Source organism: Epargyreus clarus, unplaced genomic scaffold, assembly GCF_041222505.1.
Source record: "Epargyreus clarus isolate Ecla_fem2 unplaced genomic scaffold, WU_Ecla_fem_2.2 ptg000001l, whole genome shotgun sequence".
Classification (NCBI taxonomy): Eukaryota; Metazoa; Arthropoda; class Insecta; order Lepidoptera; family Hesperiidae; genus Epargyreus; species Epargyreus clarus.
Window position 1 is genome coordinate 5,460,610 of NW_027332209.1, and position 8,810 is coordinate 5,469,419.

The window sequence follows — 8,810 nt, forward strand, 5'->3', positions numbered from 1 at the left end:
TTCATGTACTTACTCGTGAAAACAGTATTTGGTAGAAATTTTCGTTACTCGTCTGATATAGTTCGCCCGCTTCCCTTCCTGCACGTTTGTAAACTCTTGATAGGATTAGATTCTTACAGGATGTTAGCAACAGATGAATTACTATCCTTGAAAACTAAGTTGGAACGTTTCTAAAAAGTATGTCTCCCTTACCATACTTGTAGTGTAAGTTTATAATATGAGAAACTCCTTGTAGTGATGTCGCAGACAGGTTCGGGTAAGAGGCGTGTTCATAGTTTGTAGTCTTTATTATAACTAACTTTATATTACTCTAAACCTATGTTATATCAGGATGTCTTAGCTCCACACTACACACTCATAAAAGCGGAACACTTAACACTGCTATTATTAGCCAGAAGGTGTGGCTATGGTGCCTCCGGATTGGAGTCATAGAGGATTCTACCACCTTAAAACTGCTTCTAGCAAAGCAAAGTTTGACAGTAAATAATTAAACCACAGGAACATTATGCTCGTCCTATTTCTGTACTTGTAATATTAAACTACGTGTCAGCTTTCCCGCAATGGAATTTAGTTTTGAATAATCTGATATATTAAATTAATTTAACTTCAGCGCTACCTGCAGACTTATGTGTAGTGGTATCAACTAACCGGTAACTTATGTAATTTGTACAATTTTATGTAATAGAGGCAATAAAATTTACTATTCACTTGCTTCAGAGGGCCACTATAAGCCATGCATTAACTGCAACTAAGGCATGGTCACCATCATGGTCGTCATCATCAATCTATTAGTCACCCTCTGCTGGTCAACTAACTTCCCCATAAGAATAATTTAGGCCATATGTTAGCTAAGAGTTGAATTGATTGAGCCCTTCATTGAGCACTTTTTTTAATTCATAGCATATATAGGGTTCATCACGATGTTTTCTTTACGTTTATATTCGTAAAATTGACGCACATAATTTCGGAAAATCGGAGCTTAGGATTTCTACCTTGGATTCTAAAGAGTGAGCGGTCAAAATTCATACTAAGTTAGAACTCTTTATAGCAGTAATAGTGTTACAGTAAATTTTCAGAAAATACTACTACCATACGTTAAAGCGAAGATAGATACCACGGGATAGAAGTACTAATTAACTCTATACGAACGAAGCCGACTAATCCGGTATTTTTATCCACCGAAATCTCATCCAAAGTTGCTATGAGACGCTAGTGTTCAATAAAATGCAAATCTCGATGTGAAAATCGTCGGGTGTTCCACTTCTAAAATATTAAAGGTAATCTCCTTACCTTTGAGAATGCTTAGATATTTTGGATGCGAGCTCGCTCACGGGCGGCGCATTAGTTAGAATTTGAATATCGAGTTACAGAACTCCAGCATTTTACGCACTTGTTTGACTAAAACATGTAAACTATAGCTATAGAACGTATAACTTAGAGCTGTGAATAAAGTTGCTACAATCTTAATATATATAACTCAAAGGTGACTGACTGACATAGTGATCTATCAACGCACAGCCCAAACCACTGGCTGAAATTTGGCATGCAGGTAAATGTTATGACGTAGGCATCCGCTAAGAAAGGATTTTGATCAATTCTACCCCCAAGGGGATAAAATAGGGGATGAAAATATTACTTCGTAACGCGAGCGAAGCCGCGGGCAAAAGCTCGTACTGTATGATTTAGTTAAGGAGATGCCACCGTCACATATATTTCTACATTATAACAGTAGTATTAAGCATTGGTGTTATTGTCTTTGGAGAAGTGTAGTAAGACGACGCGTCTGTAGTCGACCACTGGTAGAGTAATATGCTATTTGGAGTTAGTGTTTTTTTGGCACAGAATTACTAATTTTGCATAAACAGCGACTTATACTTTGTACCTACATATATTAAAATAATATTTGAAATAATGTAAACGTCGATTGAAATCTTACGCGAAACTCTCGCTGTTACTAGAGGAAGACAAATTACAACCGTACATTTGTTATTGAATTTTATTTTCTTTCAATGTGCTACAGCTGTCAGCGATAAGTTTAGGAAAATGGATGAATTTTTCTTTTTTCGATACTCGCTTATGATGTAACAAATTCCTTAGTTCGGTTTGGTATCGAATACGATCAAATTCGTCTCTATGTTATTGGTTCTGCTCAATACGGTTATGGACACTCAGATATTCTTTAGGTAACCTACCTTCCAAATTGGGTTACAAAAAGTAAAGAAGTTTCACTTATACATTTTTTCTGAAAAATAATGTCATCTTTTCTAGTGAATAGTAAACTATTTACTAGAAAAGATGATTTCAATCATTTTAGTTTTCCACAAGTCTTTGTTGTTCTTCTAGACATAGTTTAACAGATCGACCCCTCCTACGTTCAATATCGTAACTGCAAAATGACAACTTTACAGGAGAGCGTTTCATAGTTTCGAATATGCTGAAATGCGAATAAAATCTGCATTTCTGCAGGTATCACTAAGAAATTTGGTATATATATATTATTTTATACGCTTTATAACGTTAATTGTGTCAATAATATACATTAAAATAAGGCAATTTATGCAACGAAAACGAAAAGGTACTTTTGTGGGTTCCGATATTATACGTAGGAGGGGTCGAGATATGCGTGAGGTTGCGTTATATTCATTTACAATATAATATAGAATCACTAGCTTTAATATCTAAGGGCCCCAGCAGAAGGCCTTGGTGACCTTTTTTTTTTTTTTGTTAACGAGGGGGAAACCTTCAAAAGGTACCCGGTGCCGTGGGAGCGACACGGGGTTATGTGGGACTCTTACCGCACTAAAACCCCCCCGGTGGCCATCCTCGGCGCTGCGTAGAGGACCCCGGGATCTCCAACGGAACGCAACCGGAGTCCTCTTAGCGCTGTGCCCCGTCGGGCTCCGTCCAGGTGAGCTTGATGCTCACCACACCGTCTGGTGTGCACGACGGTATGCGACCACACATACCGCCGTCCTTCCCGGGGTCGCTGGCCGGGCGGTTTGAGCTCCCACTCTTGCAGTCCGCAACCCCGGAAGCCCCCTTTTAGTCGCCTCTTACGACAGGCAGACGATACCGTAGCCCTATTCTGGTCCCGGAACTACAGGGACAGGCCTTGGCGACCTAGCTGGTTTTCGGAAATTAGTTGCAGCGATTAAACCGTACCTCGCAAACGTTTGTGAACCTGTAGCAGCTTTTGGACGCCCAATGCTGCAACTGATTGCAAAAAACATGATGTAACATTAACACAGTCGCTATAACGCATTGTTTCGATGCCGCTACTGAATGCTACAACTAACAAAAACGTGTTTCACTTTGAATGATATGAATCGTTGATGCTTACGTAGTTAGTCTTGGTCATAAGTTGTAAAGGCTCTTACAGTAAGTTATACGTACTATCACTAGAAGAGACCTGTACCAAGATATTGATGATAAATGAGATAATAGTCCGTCACTTTCTTTCAAACTAGCTGACCCGGCAAACTTTGTACCGCCTCAAAATCTATTTATCAAATATATTTCATATAAAATATAGCCTATGTTACTCGTGGATAATGTAGCTTTCGAATGGTGAAAGAATTATTAAAATCGGTCCAGTAGTTTTTGAGCCAGTGAGTTTTTGAACATTACAACCAAACAAACAAACAAAGTTTTCCTCTTTATAATATTAATGTAGATAAGATGAGCAGTTGATTCGTATCCATTTGTCCATTTCATAAAAGCGTAGATCTTCAACAAAGACCTCAGTTCCTGTATTCATCAGATACCCGTTTCATATCAATCTCGTCTATATAAAAACCTTTTGAGGCCCTTAACGACCGATGCGAACTTAAACCTTCCTTATCTGCGACCTCGAAACTACTAAGAAGATTACTTGTTACGTAAAACTTCCCAGCATCTTTACGTATTCCATTGTTAGCGGGATAAATAAAATGTGTTCTGAATTTTATAAGAAAAAGTTTGTTCCAGTTATAACATCGTTTTCGTTTTATTTCTTGCTTATTTTTAGATCGTGTTTCTGAAAGCAATAAATAAGGTAAATAAGTTTTTCTATTGTACGATATTTGTTTGTTAAAAGATTATAACTTGACTTAAGAAAATAAACGTCAATTTGTGATTATTATTTTGATATTTTTGCCGTATCCAAACCAGCTATGTCATGGACTGACATATAATATTAAATCATCCGCCTCACTAGACTTCTCTAACGCTGTTAACAATAGTTCAAATTCTTACTTAGACTTCTAATATCATAACAGGAGTAAACAATTATGTTATTTGTTGCTACTAACAACAGTGTAATAAACCAAACTGAGATTGCAATGACCAATTAATAATCAACCGCCGGACTTCATTAGCAGGATAGAACGCACAACTTGAGCGATAGACTCAACTAACTGTTACCGATTAACAGCTAGAAACTATTGTACTATTGAGTCTTTTGTAAATGTGGTAAAAAAATTAAGCTTTTTGTTTTTCTACCACACCTATTAAAATGCTTAAATGAAACGCTAACAATACAAATTATTATTTTTTCTTAACTGTAACTACAAAAGACAACATTTAAATTCAGAAATAAGATATGTAAGAAAGTGTACATCATTTTGTGATTATTACTCGTACTCTCAAGCTGTTGGTTGAAATTCTTATAAGAGTCCTACAATAATAACAGAAATATAGAATTACTTTATTTGTTGATACTAACAGTGTAACAAACCAAAGTGCGATTGCAATGACCAATTAATAGTCAACCGCCGGCCTTCATTAGCAGGATAGAACGCACAACTTTAGCGATAGACTCAACTAACTGTTACCGATTAACAGCTGCAAACTATTGCAGTGACGCTGTTTCTGTCAAAGTGGTTTACATTATTTAACTGACTCACTTCCGGATTGTTTGTTATAGTTTGACGTAGAGTGTGAAAGTTATACAGTACTAGTGTCAATATAATAAAAAAAAATAAGTATATCATTTTTTCCCACTACGCTTATCAAAAAGTAACAAATGTTTTTGTGTGTGTGTTTTTAGGGTTCCGTACCGTTCCGCTCTCTGTCTGTCTGTCCGTCTGTCACAGGGCTCTATCTCATGAACCGTAATATAAAGACACTTGAAATTTTCACAATGTCTAAATAACGTTAGCCGCCATAACAACAAATACGAAAAATATAAAACAAGTTGATTATAAAAAGGGGTCCATTTGGAGTTTTTCATTTAGATGAAATCATATTTATATTTATAAATAGAAGCATGTTACATTAATGGATGGTAACAAATTAAAAAAAAGTTTGGAAAATCCAAAAGTGCACGCCTCATAAAATAATTTTTTTTAACAATGAAATTGATTATTTGTAAAAGTGTATATTATATAAATATACAAATACACTCATTCTCATGTGCCAAGTTCTTGTACTGTCTCAAGATCTTTCACGGTGTCACTACTGTTGAATTGAGTGGTAATTTAAATTAAAAATTTAAATAATAATATATGGAGTAAAGGAAATCCAGGTGACAAGTATAGTGTAGTATAAAGAAGCAACATGTGAATTTAAAATCGTTTGTTAACAAATTCAAAATTTTAGAGGCTCTTTATGAGAAAGCTGTTAAATGCTCAATAACAATCGACTCAAATGAAAACAATTTGTAATCACACCCACCTCCACCCTCATTCCACCACTACAAATCTATCGAAAGTTTTAATCTAGGTAATTAATTAACAAATTAAGAGCAGAGCACGAAAATAGAAAAACACCTCAATAGTCAATGTAACTTTACAGTGTCTTGTAAGTAAGTACCATTTATAGATATCAGATGGAGTTATATTCACGAGGTTACAACTTAAGATTTTACATTTGACTTTTTTTTTTAATTTTTTATTATTTATTTCTATTCAATAAACAAATAAAAAAAATGATTTTAAAGAAGTTTAGCAATTTTTTTTTGATTGTTGTTGTATTAGTTTTTTATAAATAATAATTTAATGACAGTGAATTAAACGCTCATATTGACTAAGAAATTATTTCGTGTGTTACTTTAGATAATTAAAAAAAATATATTCCGATACGATCATTTTTTCGACCAATTTTGATGCCACATAAACCCGTCCATACACGGACGTCCAGAAAAGATTATGTTTAATATTATTATTTACTATGTTAAACAAAAAAATTGTTATAAGTGCAATATAAATAACAAAAAATCAATTTCAGTTTCGAGAAAACTGCTTTTTTTGAAATGTCGAGAGTAGAGCACAACCTCAACGCTTCGCTTATGAGGCGTGCAAAAAAAACATTATAACACCTGAAATGTTTTTTTGTTTGTCAATCACAATATAACATGCTTTTATTTATAACAAAATGTGTCTGATATGAAAACGCAAATATTTAATAGGTACATTGGGTTTAAATTATTTTTAACTTTTTAGTTTTTTTTTATTAACAAGTAATAAAAGCTTGTTTTTAAAAAGTTTTTTGTTTCCCTTTCATTTGATACCTATATTGGGTTGGTTGAGCAAAAATATGTACCTGATCCACCATTTCGTACTGGCGGCCATCTTGGATCCAGTTTATTTTATAATGTGTTGTATTCTACAAGTTCAGCCCTTTCATTTGATACCTATATTGGGTTGGTTGAACAAAAATATGTACCTGATCCACCATTTTGTACTGGCGGCCATCTTGGATCCAGTTTATTTTATAATGTGATGTATTCTACAAGTTCAGCCCTTTCATTTGATACCCATATTGGGTGGGTTGTCTTGAAATATGTACGCCGCAATTTTATTATGGGGGCCATATTGGATTGACAACAAAACTAAATTTATGGGAAACTGGGGACACTTGATCCCCCCTTTTGTTTTTTGACCACTATTTGGTAAATATTGATCCGATTTTAGATATATTGGTACTGAAATACGTGGAATTTCATTGGCTATACTAAGTATAAAAGCTAATGATATCGGTATATAAATTTTGTAACCAGCCCACGAAAATTTTGTATAGGGAATGATACCATGTGTGCCATATATATGTCTGACTTGATCCCCCCCCTCTGGAACACTTGATCCTGAGGGAAATAAGTCTCCTATATTTTCATATTATACCAAAATGAAAAAAAAATATGTTAAAATTGATTTATCAATGATTTATTTGCTTAGTAGATAAAGTAGAAACCACAACAACAACATATCCACTGTTTTGATAAATCACATATACGAGTAACTATGTTTTCAGCTAACATTACTTAATGTTCCTATTATCACAGAATCTTATGGTTGATATTTTTTTTTCTTGTACCTTCTATTGTTTTATATACGAGTACTCTACGCATATTGAACCCTGAAATTATTCAAAAATAAACATTAATGGATGCCCTAGCTATACTGTGGTTATAAAAAGATATTGTAAAAAAATCGACTACTATTAACACTATTCTATGAAACAGACGTTTTAAAACATAGATAATGAATAGTTTAAAAGTGTTACTTACCCAAAATAAGTTTACTAACCAATTATTTAATCAAAATGAAAACTTACAAAAAATATTTTCCTGCGACACGAAACACACAATCATCCGCCATCTGCTTAAATATCAAATTGGACAAGAGTACCAAGTTTAGAAAGTTATAACGTATCATAGACGACCAATGTTGCCACACTAAAATCATATTGTGTTCACAGAAGCTCTGTAAATCCAGTGTACCAAGTATCCCGTAAGGCTCAAGTGTCCCCAGTTTACCCTATATGATTGCATTGTCACGTGTAATAAAGATACATGTCAAATTTTAGCTCAATCTGATACTGGGAAGTGGGTTAAATTTAGCTTGCAAGATTTAATTACAAACAAAAACGCTTGTAAAAAAAGGCTTGCAAACATAATAAACATTTGGTGGTACGAAAGCATAGATTAGTAAAAATTACTCACTCCTAACAAGAAAATTACCCAGTTTTGAGAATTGAAATAGTTGCGTAAAAAAGTTCTGCCACGTCTCCGTGGTAAAATGTCCCTAAAATATTTGAAATAATTATTTATTTATTACGTAAATTACGCATTATTAGTTATTTATTCGTAAATTTTCTCTAAAAAAATATTTTATTTGTCAAGAATTCAAAAAAATAACTTAGATACTAATAAGCCATTTGTGGCTTCATTCAATTTCAAGGCGGCGAAGTATCTTTACTAATCTATGTACGGAAGCCTTCATGTGTGAATTCGACTCTTATTTCGTAAATTATTTTAATAGTATTGTTGATATTATTATAATATATTATATGTTCGTAAGTTTGTTTATAACTAACAAAAATTGCTATTTTAAAATATTGATGATTTGTAAGAAACAAAGTTCATTAAAATATCTCAAATAAGAAAAATGAAATTGAAGGAACATTTTTACATAAAATTTATTTTCGAAAAAAAGCTTTATAAAAAATAGAATATAATTCATTTATCAAACAATAATAATAAATCTAAAAGGAAAAAATGAAAAATCACTTTCGATTTATTCCGATACCGGGAATCGAACCCGAGCCTCCTGGGTGAGAGCCAGGTATCCTAGCCACTAGACCATATCGGATGGTGGTATGTGTATTCAATTTTATCTTCACTTCACACTAACGGATACCAGGTGTGAATATATAAGTTGATCTACATTATATAATACGTTTATATCTTCGATCACTAATAAGAACTAGATACACAATCAGCGACAAAAAAATGCCGCGACGAAAAGAGCACCCAAATAGACATTTGGGTGCGCTTTTAGGTTAGGTCAGAATGTATAAACCATTTAAATTGTAAAGTCTGTTACTAAACGTAC

At 33.7% G+C, this 8,810-nt stretch overlaps 1 non-coding gene across 1 annotated transcript; it reads right to left on the reverse strand.

Moving 5' to 3' along the window:
- Positions 1-8,495: 8,495 nt before the first annotated feature.
- Positions 8,496-8,567, reverse strand: TRNAE-CUC (transfer RNA glutamic acid (anticodon CUC)). Its single transcript has one exon. It is a non-coding gene; the product is annotated as a tRNA-Glu (tRNA).
- Positions 8,568-8,810: the final 243 nt, after the last annotated feature.